At 42.9% G+C, this 19,736-nt stretch overlaps 1 protein-coding gene across 3 annotated transcripts in view; it reads left to right on the top strand.

Moving 5' to 3' along the window:
- Window positions 1-19,736, top strand: part of ROR2 (receptor tyrosine kinase like orphan receptor 2) — a 238,195-nt gene that overhangs the window by 4,866 nt on the left and 213,593 nt on the right. The window lies entirely within an intron of this gene.

Below are 19,736 nucleotides of genomic sequence, written 5' to 3'. Positions count from 1 at the left end.
GCCTGGAGGGCTACAGTCCTTAGGGTTGCAGAGAGTCGGACACGACTGAAGTGATTTAGCACGCAAATGTGGCAGATGGCTGGGGTGGTCCAGGAATGCAGAGGGCATTTCCAGCGTTGCAGGAAGCCCCGTCCACCACCACTCCTCTTTGCCCGGGGTCTCTGTGTTAGATGCTGTTGCTTCAGGAATGTCTTGTGGAGTCCAGAGTCAGGGAGGGGCTCCCCTTGTTTGCTTAATGTTCTGTTTGTTGACTGTGGGAGATTTGATGGCAAAAATGGACTGGATTGACTGACTCTAATCTGTAGAATTAGATTAGAGAGGCTTCCCCAAGAGGGGCTTAGCAGAGGTGTGATGACCAAGGCAACTAAACCCTAGCGTATACACTTACATAGCATATAGTGCTAATTTGGGGAAAATATTAGTTCTAAAGAATTGATATGTTAAGGGCTAAGCAAGATTATATGAACATGTTGTGTGTGTGCATTATGTGTGGGAGGGCTACATCATGGCTTCAGTGCCATTAAAAAAGCACATGAAATGGTCATAGTGATGACTGTTGATTCAAATTAGACTGAGTCTGACATCATGGGGGAATCTTCAAGTGTTGAAACAAATATCACATCAAGGTTTAAAGCACAGATTCAAAGAATTCCAGCACAAGAAAGGACGAAGAAACTTGCCTGATTACTGGTTGGATTCCCCCGCACAATGCCAGGCACATTTGGGGCATGCAAAAGCAGTTTCCCACTTGGGGAAGGAAATCACAGTAGGGGTGAGACAGGGAACTGGAGAGATGACATGAGAACATGTTTGTGGACCAATTCTCAGTCCAGTCTGAACTGAGCCTTAATACGCTTCAGCTAGGATTTGCCAAAGATTTCCTGCAGCCAACAGCTCTGTGATAATGCCTGATAGCGGCCAACCTTCCTAAGATCGTCTCATTTACCTCGGAGCCACCACGTGGGATGCAGTGGAATGTGTTTGTGGAATGTGTTTGCAGATGGGAAAGGGCTGAGAGAGAAGGGCAGGCCTGGAAAGAGGCAGAACCAAGAGCAGCCAGAGCACCGTCCTCAGAGAAGGGGAAATGGTGTGGAGTCAAGAGGGTGAGGATCTTAGCTCTCAGGCAAATGCAGGGTGTGATGCGATAAGCAGGGCAAGATATGGTGAGCTGCAGCCGTGTTTTCAGAGGCTAAGTTGGCAGCAGCCAGGGGTAGTGGTAGGGGAGCTAAGAGGGTAGTAGTTGCACCCCAGAAAGGAGGTGCATGAAAAATCAAGGGGCTTGGCCTTGGATTTGTTGGGGGAATTCCCAGGAAAGGTCCTGGTGGAGGAGTATCCTGGGAGGAAACTGAGGCAGAAGGAAATGTCCAGTTATTCCTTAGGGGTCTGGAGGAGGGACGCACACAACATTTTGGTTTCTGGCAGACAATGGGCGTTGGGAAAGAGAATGAGTAGGATTTGGGGGATGGTGAGGAATTGAGGGGGGATGTAAGAGTTCCATCTAGAAAGTGAGCCACCCACAAATGGATGATAAGAGGGGTGTAGAAAGGGAGGGCCAAAGCTGAGAAGGCTTTCAGGCACAACCTCTGGGTCACATTCGGTTAAGTGTCCACCTTGGTGTCCTGTTGCAGGATGTTGCCTTATGTTTTCAACTCTTGGCGAACATTTGGAAATAACATTTAGGAGTTGGGAGTCTTTCTCCAGACAGTGAAATAACCACCAGGTCACTGTAGTCTTTGCATAACACTGAGTACATTTCTAGAGCAGCTTAAGGGCTACCAGAGGAGATGGTGACAAGGGGGGAGCTCTGTCTTAAGTGAACATGAGACAAGGAGGGACAGGTTGTGCATCCGGTTATTTTGCAAAAAGAAACACAGGAGAAACTAGGAAGTGACCTCAGTTACCTCAGATCTTTTTAAAATAAAGGCCAGTGTTAGTCGTTCAGTCATGTCCGACTCTGCAACCCCATGGACTATGGTCTGCCAGGCTTCTCTGTCCATGGGATTTCCCAGACAAGGATGCATTCCCTTCTCCAGGGAATCTTCACCACCCAGAGATTGAACCTGGGTCTCCTGCATTGCCAGCGGATTCTTTACTATCTAAGCCACCAGGAAAGCCAAAAATAAATGTAAAATATGCATAAAACAGACCTTTGAACCATTTTTAAGTGTACAGTCCCCCAGTGTTAAGTATCTCCACCTTTTGCCACTGTCATCACTGTCCATCTCCAGAATTGTCTTTATCCCCCCGATGGAGACTTGCCCCCGTTAAACCCCAATGGCCCATTCCTCCTGCCAGCGATGACGGTCACCATTCTACTTAGGAATCTGACTACCATAGATATCTCAAATAAATGGAAGTGTATGGTATTTGTCCTCTTGTGAATGGCTTCTTTCACTTAACAGTCTTTTCAAGTGTTCATCTATCTCATGCTATATATTAATACTTCTTTTTAAGACTAAGTACTACTCCATTATACACACATGTACCTATACCCCCTGCATATACCACATTTTGCTTTACCACTTTTTCTGTCTGTTGGCAGACATTTGGGTTATTTCCACCTTTTGGCCATTGTGAATAATGCTGTTATGAACATAGTTGTACAGATACCTGTTCAGGTCCTTGCATTCAGTCCTTTTGGATATTTACCCAGAAGTGGAATTGCTGGAGCGTATGGTCATTCTAAGTTTACTTTATTGAGTAACCGCCATACTGTCAACATTAGTTATTTTCTGCTTTATTGATAACAACCTTCATAATGAGTGTGAAGTGGCTTTGATCTCATTGTGGCTTTGATTTGCATTTTTCTAATAATTAGTGATGTTGAGTGTCTTTTCATGTCATTTGTATATATTTCATGGACATTAGTATATCTTTTTTGGAAATATGTCCCAGGTGACCCTGATGGTAATGAACTTGCTTGCCAGTGCAGGAGATGTAAGAGACATGGTTTTGATTCCCTGGGTCAGGAAGGTACCCTGGAGGAAGGCATGGCAACCCGCTCCAGTATTCTTGCCTGGAGAATCCCAAGGACAGAGAAGCCTGGTGGGCTACAGTCCATAGAGTTGCAAAGAGTTGGACACAACTGAAGTGACTTAGCACATACTATTCAAATCCTTTGCCCATTTTTAAATCAGATTGTTTGGGTTGTCTTGGTTGAGTTGTAGGAGTTCTATATAGTCTAGATATTGACTCTTTATCAGATATATGATTGCACTTATTTTCTCCCATTCTTTGGGTTGCTTTTCCACACTTGATAATATCCTTTGATGCACAAAAATTTTTAATTAAAAAATCAATTTATCTATTTTTTTTTAAACCTGTGCTTTTGGTGTCACATCCAAGAAATCATTGCTAAGTCCAATGTCCTGAAGCTTCTCCACTATTGTTTTTTTCTAAAAGTTTTATAGTTTTAGCTTTTGTTTAGGTCCTTGATCCATTTTCAGTTAATTTTTATAGATTGAGAAAGGTAGGGATTTGACTTCATTATTTCTAATGTGGAAATATAGTTTTCCCAGCACCCTTTGTTGAAAAGACTTTTCTTTATTCATTGAATTAGTCTTGGTATCTTTGTCATTTGTTCCACATGTAGAGTGGGGCAGTTCTGGATTCTCTATTTTATTCCATTGGTCTATGTCTGTCCTTTTGTCAGTGTTTTGATTATTGCAGCTTTGTAGTATGTTTTGAGATCAGGAAGTATGGGTGCTCCAACTTTTTCTAGATTGTTTTGGCTATTTGGAATTCCTTGAAATTACATATGAATTTTAGGGTGGATTTTCTCTTTAGACAAAAGTGTCTGAGATTTTCATAAAGATTGCACTGAATCTGTACATTGCTTTGGATGGTATGGACACCATAACAAATCTTAAAATTCACAAACACAGATTTTCTTTCCATTTATTTAGATGTTCTTTAATTTCTCTCAACAATGTTTTGTAGTTTTCAGTATACAAGTCTTTCACCCACTTGATTAAAATTATTACTGGTATTAATATTCTATTCTTTTTGATGCTATTGTGAATGGATTACTTTCTCAATTTCCTTTTTTGGATTAATTTCTGTTACTACATAGACATGCAGCTGATTTTGCCTGTTGACTTTGTATTCTGCAAGTTTGTTTAATGTGTTTATTAGCTCATATAGAATTTTTGTGTATCTATATGTAAGATCATGGCATCTGTGAACAGAGATAATGTTACTTCTTTCCAATTCTGGATGCCTTTTATTCCTTTTTAAAATTTTTGCCTAATTGCTCTGTCCAGAACTTCCAATATTATGTTTAATAGAAGTGGTGAAAACGGACATCCTTGTCTTGTTCCTGATCTTAGTGGAAAAGTTTTCAGTTTTTCACCATAGAGCATGATGTTAGCTGTGAGCTTGTCATATATGGCCTTTACTATGTTAAGATAATTTCCTTCTGTTCTTAGTTCATTTTCATATATTTTTGTATAGTTCTGACCTTTGGAGTAAGTTAACGTTTTGCATGTTCAAAAAATAAATCACTGAAAATGGCAGGAAACTAAAACTGAATGCAAACAAGTAAATAAGTCTAAATATATTGTACACAAACAATGTAACTACACTGACAGGAAAAAAGAAACCTAGTTCAAGTGAATGTGGACCCGGTACTTTGACTATATATCCTCAGTCTAGGTGAAAAACAAAGCGACTCCAAACACAAGTACACGGCTTGCACTTTCAGTGGGCTTGTTTTTCATAGCAGTATGGATGGATATATATATATAAATATATATATATACATTTACATTAGAAATTCATAATTCATAAAATAGCTTTTTTCCCTGTATATAACAATTATTTCTAGCATCTCACTAGCAATAAGCACTCTCAGTGCCCAGATCTAGGTTTCTCAATACTATCACACAATACAGGGACTAGAATACCTTGGGGGAAATGACTGACTATGAGGCCAGGAAAGGGAAAAATAGAAGATTAACCAAGACCATATTCTTATGATATAAAATAAGTGGTCAGAAGTAATGAGAACATATCAGAGGTACAGGTGCCAATTTGGAGGTGTTCCAGTGGTCACATTTGGGGTAGTAAAGCATCACATAAAGACAAGCAGGGATTCCCAGGTGGCGTAGTCATAAAGAACCCTCCTGCTAATGCAGGAAATGTAAGGGACTCTGGTTCAATCTCTGGGTGGGGAAGATCCAGGGCATGACAACCCACTCCAGTATTCTTGCCTGGAGAATCCTCATGTACAGAGGAGCCTGGAGGGCTACAGTTCATAGGGTTGCAAAGAATGGACACATCCGAAGCGACTTAGCACACACATGGATTATACATGGAACAAAATAGGAATCTATTACTCAATGTTAATAATAAGTAAATAAGTACAGTTGCCTCTCTGTGGGTTCCATATCCTCAGATTCAACCAACCATGGGTTAAAAATGTTTTAAAAATTCCGCAAAGTTTCAAAAAGCAGAACTTGGATTTGCTGCACACCAGAAACTATTTACATAGCATTTGCATTGTATTTATGATTATTTATATAGTATTTGCTTTGTATTAGGTATTATAGGAGGCTTCCCTGGTGACTCAGGGGTAAAGAATCTGCCTGCCAATGCAGGAGACTCAGGTTTGATCCCTGGATCAGGAAGATTCCCCTGGAGAAGGAAATGACAACCTACTCCAGTATTCTTGCCTGGGAAATTCCATGGACAGAGCCTGATTGGCTACAGTCCATGGAGTTACAAAAGAGTGGGACATGACTTAGCAACTAAACAACAACAACAACAGGTGTTATAAGTCATCTAGAGATGATTTAAAGTGTACAGGAGGATGTGTGTGGGTTATATGTGAACAGTACTGTCATTTTATATAAGAGACTTGAGCAGCCTTGGACTTTGATATCCTCAGGGGGTAGGGGGAGAAGGGAATACCAAGGGACAACTATAGTTAAATTCATGTATTATTTTCCTAGGGCTGCTGTAACAAAGTACCACAAACTGGGTGACTTAAAACAATAAAAAATGATTTCCCAACAATTTTGGAGGCTGGAAGTCCAAAGTCAAGGTGTCGCAGTCCATGATCCCTCCAAAGGCCCCAAGGGAGAATCCTTTTTACCCCTTTTGTTTCCTGGGGGCTCTGGCATTTCCTTGGCTTGTAGCAGCATCGCTTCAATCTCTGCTCCAGCTTTACATGCCCTTCCTCCCTAGATGTCTCTCTGTGGCTCTTCCTCTTATAAGGACAGAAGTCATTGGATTTAGGCCCACTTTAAATCAGGGTGATGTCATCTTGAGATCCTTAACTCATTACTTCTGCAAAAACTGTTTTCAAGTAAGGTCACATTTGAGGTTATGAGTGGATATGAATTTGGGGGAACACTGTTTAACATACTACATTACATAAATGAACAGAAGAGAAAGTGAAGAGAGGGCATTTCCATACAGTAAAATGCCAACTAATAAAAGCGAGGTGACTTGAAAAAAATTATGTTTTGCAAATAATTATGCAGATTGGTTTGGGCAAGAGTCTCTAATGCAATTAAATGAGATTGTGTTTGCTGGGGAGCAGGGAATGTTTATGGCTCAAAATATTTCTCCACAGAGCCCTTATTTGCAAAGGGACAATTAGTGACCACAGACCAGAGAAAGCCACCGTTACCTACCTGGGTGACCAGGACTCACATCACTACTGTGGGCAGGTGGCTGTTGTCCTTTCAAGAAAGACATAGATTAGCCTGCGTTCAAGCTGTGATGTAGAACCTGAGTCTGATGGTACCAAATTCAGCAAGCCCAAATGGAGGGGCGTTTTATTAAAAAATGGCCTGTAGTAGAAAATGTTAATGTTGTGACAGACAAAAACAGCCCAGAAATGAGTCCAATTTAAAGGAGACTACAGGATGAGAAAAGTAAATGCAGCATGTTTCTGAAGAGGACTGGTTTAGGGTGAAAACTGACCTGCGCATCATTGGAAACTGATGAAACTGGACTTTGGAGGTCAGTTCTTCAAAAGTGTGGTCTGAGTTCAGTTTCCTGGATTTGTTAATTGTATTGAGGTTCTGTGAGAGAATATTTTTGGTCTTAGGAAGTGTTAATGGATAAAGAGCATAAAGTCTGCAACCAGATCTTAGTTCAGAATAAAAAGCAGTGTGAGTATGGAGAGAAAATGATGAAGTATGTGGGATGAAACATGAAAAATTAGTGAATCTGGGTAACAAGTATGGGGGAGTTTCATGCACGAATCTTCCAACTTTTGAGTAAATTTGAAATTATCTCAAAATAAGGCATGAAAATTATGTTAACTGATACAAATGTGTGACTGTGGCCAGTGGAATCTATAATGGGGTTGAACAGATTTGCTTAGAGAGACTCAAGTGGTTATAATTTTATGGGAAATGGTGTCGCACCTCACCTAGGGATGGGGTGGGGCAGGCTCCATATGCCTTTCACCTACACTGTGTTTATTAAAGAACAAAAAATCACCAAGTCTTAGTCCAGTTTCTGGATCCCCAGATCTTCTAACATCTTTTACCTTAGCCTTTTATTATAGAAAACTTCAAGTATACATAAAATTAGACTAGTACAGGGAACCCCTATATATTTTTCACCCAGCTTCAACAGTTAACACTTTCTGTTAATTTCATTTCATTTCTTCCGGCCCACTTAATGGGTCCTGGACAGCTTTAATTTTTCTCTTGTAAATACTTCAGCATGAATAGTAAGACCTGTTTTCCACATAATCTCTATACTGTTATCACAAGCAAGTGATACTTGATACCCAGGCCCTGCCCAGCTTTCCCAACTTCCTGGAAAATGGCCTTTCACACTTGGTTTGTTTGCAGCGGGACCCAGGCAAGGTGTGCCCATAAATCCTGGTTTTCACCATCAGAACGGCCTTCAGCCAGAGGGAGGCCCATTGGGTCTGAGGTTCCGAATTCGAGCCGGTATAGGCGCTGCTTCTCTGCATTCCCAAGGCTGCCCTGAGTGTGGTAGGGACGTGCACAGAGCTGGGTCCTGGTGCAGAGGCCTGGATACCCCGCCTTGGAGCAGCAAAGGGCGTGGTGTGTGCGTGGGGCACAGAGAAGGCCCCACGGAGCTGTGTCCAATGCAGCCCTTCATTCATCCGCTTTTGGTGGGGTGCTCCTGTGACCGTCTCCAGGAGAAATGCCCCTGCAGAGCCTTGCACAGAGTGGGCCAGCGCGCACCCTTCTCAGAGCCCTGGACTCATTAACACAAAGGTTGTGAGGGTGTAGAAAGGGAGCGAGGAAGGCATTTTAGCTTTCTGCTGTGTATTGTGCCCTCCTACCCTTTGCAACAACAACATATCGCAAGACTCAGTTTTGTGCTTCCTGGTGGATGGTTTGACGCCCCACTTGAAAATTCAGATTGTTTGCTGGAGAGACTGTGTTTTACCAAATATATGACAGATGAGCAGATCTGTAACCAGAATCCATAAAGAACTTGTAAAAAAATTAATGTTCCAATTAAAAGGGATGCAATGCACAGATGCAATGCAATTTGCAAAAAAATACAGAAGACCCAAAACTCAAGAAGCGTTTGGTGTTAGTAGGGTTCAAGAAAACGCAAGTTATGAGGCAGTTATCCCAAGGTACTTCTGACTGAGCTTTGCCTGAGGTCAGAAACGGGTCATAAGGAGCATGTCAGTAGCGATGTGAAGAGGGTGGCATGGTGGTATGTAAGCTCCTGCTTTGAGGGTCGTGTGACATTTACAATATGCATATGCTGTGGCCTGCTCTGCAGAAGTATGTGCATGCCTGGGAAACTTGCTGTTCACTGCTGCACCATTTCTAACAGTGACAAGCTGGAAATATCCACATGTCTTTTAATGGAAGCCGAATAATTGAATTGGTACCATGTCTCTACTATGGATTACTGTACAGTGGCTAAAATGAAGATGACACTCTGTAGATGCCCACGGAGGGAGATTTCAAAGTCAAATTCTGGGTAGGGAGAAAATCAAGTTGCAGAAGGATATGCGCCCCATGGGATTGATCTAAAATAATCCCACGCCCCTTTCCTCTCTCTGTGGATAAAGCTGTCTCTAGAATAAGGCCTCCAATCTACAAGTCAGATTGACAACAGTGGTTACCCTGGGGGAGATGCGAAGGCATCATAGGAATCTTCAAGATCTTTGATTCCACCATACCTCCTGTGCTAGGGATTATTTTACTGGATCCTGTCTATGAGCCCCCGGGGACAACATTTATGTCTACACATTTAGATAAATTAGCAGGAACTGTTACACATTACTTCTTCTCTCCTGTCATCTTGCTCTTTGCTTTGTCACAAATTCTTGTCCAACTCTGACCAGAGGGGAAGGTGAAGGGAAAATGTGGGAAATCAATTTGTCGAGGAGATGTGGAAGTTTGTAAGTGATTCATAAGCTCTTCAGGGGAGCATCTTGATCTTTGGGTTGTTCTTTGGGTGGTAAGTGCTTCTGGGGAAGCCTAGCTAGTAAAGAATCTGCCTGCATAGCAGGAGACCCTGGTTCGATTCCTGGGTCAGGATGATCCCCTGGAGAAGGGACAGACTACCCACTACAGTGTTCTTGGGCTTGCCTGGTGGCTCAGTCAGTAAAGAATCTGCCTGCAATTCCAGAGACCTGGGTTCGATCCCTGGGTTGGTAAGATCCCCTGGAGGAGCACATGGCAACCCACTCCAGTATTCTTGCCTGGAGAATCCCCAAGGACAGAGGAGCCTGTTGGGCTACAGTCCATGGGGTTGCAGAGACTCAGACACGACTGAGTGACTAGGCATGGCACAGTGCATGGATGGGTAAAGAGATGGAAGTTTGGGGATGTAGAAAACTAGCTCTTGGGGATGTAGAAAACTAGCTCAGCTAGTTCTCTGGGTTGAATTCTCTGGGCTTTACAAATACTCAATCTAAATTCCATTCCGGTGACTTCCATGGTGGGCCAGTGTGAGTTCTCCTTGCAGTACAGGGGACACAGGTTTGATCCCTGGTCGGGGACCTAAGATCCCACATGCCTTGGAGCAAGCACATGAGTTGGTGTGCCCGAACAAAAGATCCTGCATGCCACAGCACAGATCCTGTGTGCCACAAGTAAGACCCAAGGCAGCCAAATAAATAAATACTAAGAAAAAACAAATTAGATTCTGAACATATTTAATGTTTTTAGAGCATCATGCAGAATGCCCTCAGGGTTGCTTCATGCCGGCCCCGTGGTGTCTCAGCAGACAGCTTTGGGTCAGCTTGTTTTGGTGCAGATGGGAGCAGCCACCTCTGTTTAAGCCTAGAACCCCAAGTTTGTTCTGAGCACTGTTACAATACTTTTCCTTTGTGAAATTGGCCACAAAGAATCAGAATTATCTTATATTCTGAAACTGAAGCAAAATGCAGGAAATCTAAAAGAACTTTGAGGTGGAAATGTGATTGGAGCTGTCTTTCAAAATGTACCATTTCAAGGTTTTATGGCTACATTCCATGGGGTTGCAAAAAGTTGGACGCAGTTGAGTGACTGAGCATGCGTGCATGCAAGATGACGTTCATTCCTTTTGTCATAAAGAGAATATTACACTGTTACAGGTTGAATAGTGTTTTCTTCCAAAGATATAGTGTTGGAGTCCTAATCCCCAATACTTTAGAATGTGAACTTATTTGGAGAGAGGGGTTTACAGATGTACCCAAGTTAAACTGAGGTCATCAGGGGTGGGTGGGCCCTCATCCAGTATAACTGGTGTCCTTATAGAAAGGGGAAATTTGGATACAGAGGGAAGACCACGTGTGGACACAGGGAGAAGGTGGTTGTCTGCAAGCTGAGGAGAGAGCCCTCGGGAGAAGCAACTCTGCCCACACCTTTATGTCAGACTTCCAGCCTCCAGAACAGTGGGAGGATGGAGGTCTGTAGTTGAAACGCCCCAGTCTGTGGTGCTGTGTCAAGGCAGCTGGAGCTGACTCATACAGACACATCTGCACCTGCATGCAGGCTAATCAAGTATTGCTTTCTATTGATTTTCTTTTCAGAAGATCTGCATAGGAATTCAACTGATAGAAATGTTCCATTGCTAATGGACACTTCTGTGACTGAGCCCATCACAACCTGGGGTGGCAGCGAACTGGATTGGCCCCATGATTGGTTAGTGTTGCAGTTAGGAGTCAGAGTCACCGGGCCCAGTGTGGGCACGGTCAGGCTCTCTCTGTGTGTCTATGTCCTGACTCAGGCGAGTCCTTTGGCATCAGAGGGCAAGTCCACTCCCTGGAAAGCTTGATGTTCGGGACTGCTTCCCTGGTCGATGCTTTGGCCAGCCCGGTGTAGCCTCCCGAGCACCTCTGTGGGACCAGCCCTTTGTCCAGGCCTGGATGTCTTTGGTCAGTTACCCATCTGTCCCCTTTCCCTTCCTCCAGCTGTTTGCCTGGCTCTTAAGAGAGGCTTTGATGGGAGTTTCCTGGAGCTCAGAGGAGAGAGAGATGGGCTGTTGAGGCCCCAAGATGTCAGGCAACCATCCCAACCTTTGTTTCCCTTGGGGGAGCCTGTGTAACGACAAAAACAAAATCCAACAAAAGCACACATCCTTGGGCGCTGGGATGGTGCGGCTGTCAGCCTGTGTGATTTATCTGGGCCTGGGAGCCTTTGAAGCAGGAGGCTGTTGGCATCCTTGAAGGCTGGCCCTGCAGGGAGGCCCTGGAAGTGCCAAATGGAGAGGAAAGAGCAAGCCAGTGGAGAGGGATGGTGAGGGAGGGAGCTCTTGGAAGTGCGTTCCTTCGTCCTTTGGGTCAGCAGCTCCTTTCTTCCCCCTTGTCCTGTTCCAAAATGCAGGGGTAGCTCTGGAGGCCACAGGAAGGTCCTGTGGACAGAAAAAGGCACTGACTTTGGGCTGGTCCTGAGTTTGCCAAGCAGGACTCCCAGAGGGCTTCCCTGTAGCTTTTTGGAGACTCTGGGCAGGGATGCGGGGAGATGAGGCCAGCTCCTTCCCACAGGGGCACCTGACGTAGGCACTGTTGGATGCTGGAGAGGGAGGTAAGCATGGAGTCCTGCAGGGAATGAGTTTTAAGGACGAGCATGTGTTAGGGGTGTCAGCCTCCACCAAGTGGCTGCTAGGGCTTCTGACTGGAAGGCAGCTTTATAAGAAGGAGCCCAGAGGATGCTTTCTTAAATGGCAACAAGAGGTGTAATTCTGATACAACCTTCTGACTGTTTCAGTAATGGTCAAGCACATATGTTTCATTGTTGAAATTCAGCTGCTTTTCTGCTATATACATCCCAGTTTTTCTTCACTATTTGCTAAATTCGATGCGTCTTTCTCATTTTATTTTGGAAGAAGGAAAATCCTTTGCTTGGCAAGGCAGTGCCCAGGCACAATTACCTCTAATTAGTGAAGTGTTTTCAGAGTTCAGATAAGGTTCACATTTTTTTTTTTTTTTTTGCTACTCTAAACTTTGAGCCCCTTTATTTTCTTATTTAAAAAGAAATAATAATTAAGGAAAAAACTCAAGATAATCATGTTCCTTCTAGTTGACTAACCACAGATTTCTATGGCGTCTAAAACCCAAACTGATTCAAAACAAAATAAAAGGAAAGAAGGAAAGCCAACTATGGGTATAAGTTGATCTGCCCAGGATTAAGTTTTTAAAAATGTTCTTTATAATTACTTTTTTCCCCAGTGGTGGAACAGGTCCTGCCCTGAGTTTTGGGTGTCTGTGTGGGGCATTGGATGTCCTCATGATACTGAGGGAACTTTGGCTTGAGCCCAATTATCTACTTATGATGGCAAGTATTTTTTTTTTTTTTTAATCACTATGTGAAAACTCCCTCAAAACAATGCTTCCTGTCTTTTCTGTAGGCAGATATTTACTAGAGGGCCCTCCTAGCATTGGGGTGTTATTTAGAGGAACTTCATTTAATTTCCTCTGGATTGTTTTCATTTTACTTTATAATTTTTTTAATCTTTTTTTGGCCACAACTTGGGGTATCTTAGTTCCTTGACCAGGAATTGAACCCAGGTCGCCTTCAGTGGAAGCACAAAGTCTAAACCACTGGTCAGCCAGGGAATTTCCCGTTTTCATTTTAAATCATGGTTATGCATTTATTCCTCGGTTGAGTAATGATCAAGATAAACAACAACAAAAAGCCCCCAGTGACAAATGGTGATGACTTAAAAAATAAAACTGAGAAGGGTGTAAAATGAAAAGCCCTTCTCACTTCTCAACCACCCCGCACCTTCCCTGCAGAACTGTTAGTCACTCAGTCGTATCCGACTCTTTGCAACCCCATGGACCGTAGACCACCAGGCTCCTCTGTCCATGGAATTCTCCAGGCAAGAATACTAGAGTGGGTAACCATTCCCTTCTCCAGGGGGTCTTCCCAACCTGGGAATCAAATTCAGGTCTCCTGCTTGGCAGACAGATTCTTTACTTTCTGAGTTACCAGGGAAGACCTGCAAAGGTCCCAGGTGAACTTGGCCCACAGTCTTTGTACTTCATTCCAGACATTTTCTAGGTTCCCGTGCTTGTCTGTGCGTCTCTTTTGTTTATTTTTAAAAATTGTGGTAAAATGCACATAACATAAAATTAACCTAAAGTGTACAATTCAGTGGCATTTTGTACATTCACTGTGTTGTGCAACCATCACCTCTGTTGGTTTTAAAGAACATTTCCATCACTGCCATAGGAAACCTCCTACATTAGCAGTGACTTCTCACTCCCATCCCCAGGCTCTTGGAACCACTAAGCCACTTACAGTCTCTCTGGATTTGCCTATACTGGAAATGACATATAAATAGAATCATACATTATGTGGCCTTTGTATTTGGCTTCTTTAATTGAGCATAATGTTTCCAAGGCTCATCCATGTTGTAGCATCCTCGAGTTGTTTTTATATACGATGAGATTATACCTCACATACTGGTCCGAGGTTTGCTATAACAGTAGTTCTTGCAAATCTTTCCATCTTAGTGCATGCCACTCACTTCATTTTCAAAAAACCTTTGCTAATACCTGCCATTTGGATACACATCATTTATTTCACTGGATTCCTATGGAGGGATACTTATGATTTTTAACTATTACAGGAAAGAGTGCTACAGGTACATCTGTACATACGTTTTTATTTCTCCTACATTATGTACCTGTAGAGTCAGTTCCCAGAAGTGAATCTCTTTGTCCAAGGTAATGATACAGATTTTTTTTTATAGATTCTACAAGGTTGCACTTCCCAAAGGTGGCAATGATTTACGTGGCAGCGAGGGTGTGTGAGCTGCTCTGGTTTTTCCAAGCCCTGACCAACACTGGAAATTGTCAGGCATTTTAGTACTAGTAAGTCTGCAACAGAGAAATGGCATGTTAATTCTTCGTATTGACATTTAAAAAACTGTCCATGGGGCTGAATGTTTTCATAAGTCTTTCATTTTTTTCTGGGAAATAAATGTTTGCTTTCTCTACTAATTTTCAACTAGTTGTTCTCAATTGTTTCACTGACTTCTAAAACTATTTAGGTCTATTCCAGAGTGTATGAAAATATTTCCTTCTCAGGTTATCCTTTTACGTTGCTTGTGATTGTTTCCATGCAGAAAGTTTTATGGAGTCAGGCTAAGCTAGCTTTTATTTTATGTATTTTGAGTTTTGAGTCAGACATTGGAATCTCTTTTCCATTTCAAGATTATTTTAAAAAAATTAACCTTTTTTTGCAGAAGTTTTATGACATTTTTCATGGTTAAGTCTTTCATTCACATGGAAGTTTGATCCAACTTTAGTTCTCCTCAGAGAAGTGAGTTGCCCTGAACTCTTTTATTGAATAATGTATTCCTTTTCAGTTGTTGGAAAACAACCTTTTTTTTTTTTTTTTTTTTTTTTGGTATTAAAGATTCCATGTTTGTTTGGTCTTATTTCCAAATCATTCATTGTCTTCCTGTTTTTAATTAATTATCATAGCTTTATAAATTTTGATGTTTGGTAGGGTTTAATGTCCCTTTGCACATTTTCCCCAGAAGTTTCCTGGCTAGTCACATTAATTTTCCACACGAACCTTAGAACAATTTTATTATAAGTAAGGCAACTTTTTAAGGTTATAAATTTTCCTATGGGTGCAGCTTTGGCTACTGCTTTTAGATTTTGTTGCAAGTTGTTATTTTCCAAATAGTCTTTAATCTCAATTTTTATTTTCTCTGCAATTCAACAGTGAAAAAGAACATTTAATACCTCCAGGGAGTTATTTTCTAGTTTCATTGCATGTTGTTCATAGAGAGTGTGATCTGCTGTATTTTGGTGTTGGGGAATTTGATGTTCTAAATGGCTTAAAAATATGGTTATTATATGTTATGTAGAGTGAGAATTTAAATATAATCTCGGTTTAGAGCAACCTCATTGATTAAGATATTTATTTTTACTTTTTGTTTTATTTGCCTAAGGCAGAGAGGTAGATTCGGTATCCTATGCTATTATTTCTGTCTATTCCTCTGATTTTATTTCAGTCTTTTGGATACTGTGATATTTGCTACATATATTAGTGAAAGTCCCTCCCTGAGGATTGTACCCTTAATAATTTAAGTGTCTTCTTTGTTTTTGCTTCTTACTAGATCATATATGTTAATATTATGTGATTTCTTTTTTTTTTTTTTTTTGTTCTTAATTGTCTAGTAAGGCTTTGTTTCTAAAGATTTTTCTGCTTCCTATCTGTTTGGTTTAGATAGCTATTTTAACTATAATGAATAGCTTTATTTGGGTTTTGATCCTGATTGTCCTTTTCTTCTAGATAACAAGTTTTCCTGTTATGTTTATTGATATACGGCCTTGAATCTGTTGTCTTTTTGGGTTATATTTTCTATTTTCAGTGCTTCCTTTTTCTCCCCCTTTTGTTTGATTTGTTTTCTTTGGCTCTTATGTGGAGTGCATGTGTGCATGCTAAGCTGTTTCAGTTGTGTCTGACTCTGAGACCCTGTGGACTGTAGCCCACCAGGCTCCTCTGTCCATGGGATTCTGCAGGCCAGAATACTGGAGTGGGTTGCCATGCCCTCCTCCAGGGGATCTTTCTGACTCAGGGAACCTGTGTTTCCTGCACTGCAGGCAGATTCTTTACCACTGAGCCACCTGGGAAGCCCTTTATGTAACAACGTGTGTAGTTACAAGTTACTAGAGGGTAAAAAAGCAGGTCAAAGATGTACTAGGAAAATATGAGTTCTTGAAATTGAGTAACTTTATCAGCTTGTACCCCAAAAATGTACCCAATAATCTGTTGCCATTTTTCTTGGGGCCTAATTAACTCTTCCTTTATTTCAGTTCCTTTTCATCTGTCATACTTTTGAGTGTGTGTGGTTTTATTTTTTGTTGTTTGTTTGCTGTATTCTCTGGGACACCACTCGTGGTATATTGTGTCTCAGCTTCTGTAGCCTGCAGGTCCATCTTTTGCCTCCTCAACTCTCTCTGCATGATTTTCAACCTTGCCTGTGAGATGGACTCAGTGATGGAGCGCTTCATTCATCTATAGTGGGATCTATGTCATGTACAAATGTCTCCGGGGACTCTAATGAGAATCTCTGCATTTCTGGGGAGCCTTAACATATGGCATTTGGGTTTCTTTCTCCCTGCTTAAGGTTCTAGTTAAACTGGATGGAGTGTGGCTAGGGTATCCCGATTGTTTGTAAGGCTTCCAGTTAAACCTTATGCTCTGATGGGATTGCTCAGGAAGGCTGTCCACTTGCAGTGCAGACCATCTGTATGATTCCTCCTGCTGTCAGAATCATTCTTCAGTGCTTGTTTTGGGTCAAGGGCAGCTCTGTGCACTTTAGAATTGTCCCATGAGTAATGATAACCTTCACTAGGACAGGTACTATTATTAGTCCCTTTTACAGATGGGAAAACTGAGGCAGAGAGAGGCAGCATGACTTGTTCAGAGACCTGCCTGTGGGGTGGCAGGGCCAGGATCCTGCTTTCTGGAGATGTGCTCTTCATAACTGGACTATGCTTGAAGGAAACCCACTGACCTCTTTTTGTTTGCCCACTGCGGGTCAGTGGGCAGCCAGGGATGGGCCATGGGTGTGTCAGTGATTGTACCTATGGGATTTTATGGAAAGAAGAATTTACCACCTCCCTTTTTGATGGCTCAAATGGTAAAGAATCTGCCTGCAATGCAGGAAACCTCGGTTTGACCCCTGGGTTGGAAAGATCCCCCCAGAGGAGGGAATGGCAACCCACTCCAGTATTCTTGCCTGGGAAATCCCATGGACAGAGGAGCCTGGCGGGTTCGCAAAGAGTCAGACATGACTGAGTGACACACGCAGTGAGTGTTGATCCAATAAGTGTAGTCTGAAAAGGATTACTTTGCTCTGTTAGGCTAAGTCTGGCCTGTAAGATGGGAGAAAATAGAGCCATTTCACCAACTTCAGTGGCATATTACTCTTTTTAAGAAAAACTGATTATTTTTCACATTTTAAAGTTGTGGTAAAAGACCCATAACATAAAGTTTACCACCTTGACACCATTTTCAAGCGCACAGGCCAGTGGCATTAAGTACATTCACATTGGTGTGTGAACATCATCCTCGTCCATCTCCAGAACTTTTTCAGCTTGCACAGCTGAAACTCTGTCCCCAGTTAAACACTGACTGCCCTTCTCCCCTGGCCCTGGGCACCCATCATTCTACTTTCTTTCTCTAGGAATTTGACTTCTGCGTATCTCATCTAAGTGGAGGTCATACAGTACTTGTCCTCTGGTACCAGGTTTGTCGACTCTCTGCAACCCAATGGACTGTAGCCTGCCAGGCTCCTCTGTCCATGGGATTCTCCAGGCAAGAATACTGGAGTGGGTCCCAGGGATTGAACCTGGGTCTCCTGCATTGCAGGCAGACTCTGGATTTCTACATCTCACAGCAGGGATGACCAGTGGTCATGATGAAGACTTTAAGTTTGAAAATTCACCCCCTACTGATATGTTTTAAATTCTTCTTGGAAGGATAGAGATAGGATATCTTAGGTATAGCAAGTTAGTTGCAGGAGAAATTAGGCAGGGTGCCTGGAAGCCAAGTTACTTGTTTCTCACAAAGAGGAAATGCCTTTCTTCAAGGTCCTATTGCTGGCTTTTCTGCCCAGGCCTCCATCACTGTTGAACCCAGAGTGGTGTCCACTTTGGAATCTTCTTCCTGCTTTCCATGGAATGAGTAGGTTCAGCGAGCCAGGTTTCATCTCTGACCAGCACTCCTAATATAGGATTGCGATCATTCCAAGTTTGAATTCCTGTGTACTGCCTGCCTGCATGTGTCTGTAGATTTGCTGCCATCCAAGCAACTTAGGTTTATGCATGCATTTGGGGTCAGGGAAGAGTCATGGAGAGGGAATTGGGAATTGATGCTGGTGCGGAAAAGAGTCATAAGCTTGAGCAGAAGTGGGTGTTTATGCCAGGCACCTTAAGCAAGCAAGTGTGTGTGTACACAGACCAGAAGCCAAGAGCATCTCTGAAGACCTGGCTCAGTGAGCTCCCCTGGGTGAGGATGCAGCACACTGGGGGTGGGGGGCTCTGGTCTCATCAGTGGAAGGCTGTATCTTGGGGAAATGTGTTCCTGAGGGCTGTGTCTGTTAATGTCTGCAAGGTGAACAGATGCAAGGTGCTGTGAGGGTGTCCTTTTCCAGGAAAAGCAGGGATTGTCTCAGCGTGGTCCCTGGGCCAGCAGCACCTGGGATCACGTTAGGAATGTGAGTTCTTGGACTCACCCTAGAACCTCCCTGGTCAGAAACTCTGGGTGGGGGCTCCACACTCTGTGTGTTAAGAAGCCCTCCTGGAGATTCTGAGGTATGCAGAAGTTTGAGAAACAGCAGTTGTGATTCTCGTAGTGCACCTGGGACAGAAAGAGCCTGGCAGAGGCCTCGCCTTGAGGGTGTCAGTCATCACTAAGGGATTAAAACTGAAGTCTCTTTCCTTCTGCCCTTTCTTCCTTCTTCTCCACCACAGGGACCACCAGGCAGTCTCTAGCCTGATGGCAGGAGTCCTGGTGTTGGGGATGGGATGAAGAAGAAAGGAAGGGATGCTCAATGGTCAGCTACTGCAGAGGACCAAAGCCCCAGCTGTGTGGAATGCTGGGCCATTTGCCCACAGTGTAGATGGGTAACGGGACAGTGGTCTGAGAAGAACTGGGAAGGATTAGTGGTCAGTCGGTGTGGCCAAGATGAGTTGCAGAGGAAAATTAAGGGTATCAGCAGTCCATGGGTCAGAGTGTGGTGTGCGATGAAATTGTGTGAAAGCAGAACCTCCTGGAAAATTTGGAGAAAGACACTCATGTACTCTGAGACATCTTCAGTTCTCTCAGCAGGCATCCTATAGGGCAGTTCATCTGACACTTTCACCACCTACGGAATCCTGGTGGCCCTCCATTTCTGGGCCCTGACTCACAAATTGCAAAGATATGCCCGTTGAATAGGCTTATGGTCCAGAAACTGTGCTCTTTGGTATGTATGTTATTGTTGTTTTTAAAACATGTTTATTTCTTTATTTGGCTGCATTGAATCTTAGTTGTGGCATGCAGGATCTTCGTTCGTCATGTGGGACCTTTCATTGCGGCTCATGACTCTCTAGTTGCATCTTGTGTGCTCCGGAGAGTGGGGGCTCGGCAGCTGCAATGCCCAGGCTTAGTTGCTCCTCTGCATATGGGATCTTAGTTCCCAGATGAGGGATTGAATTGATATCCCATGCCTTTCAAGGTGGATTATTAACCACTGGGTCACCAGGGAAGTCCCTGTATGTTATTGTTACTAAGTCACAAATTTATACATGCTTTGATAAAACTAGGTCAGGATTAAAG

The sequence above is a fragment of the Dama dama genome, chromosome 16, assembly GCF_033118175.1.
Source record: "Dama dama isolate Ldn47 chromosome 16, ASM3311817v1, whole genome shotgun sequence".
In the NCBI taxonomy this organism is placed as follows: Eukaryota; Metazoa; Chordata; class Mammalia; order Artiodactyla; family Cervidae; genus Dama; species Dama dama.
This window is presented reverse-complemented; position numbering and strand designations above follow the sequence as displayed.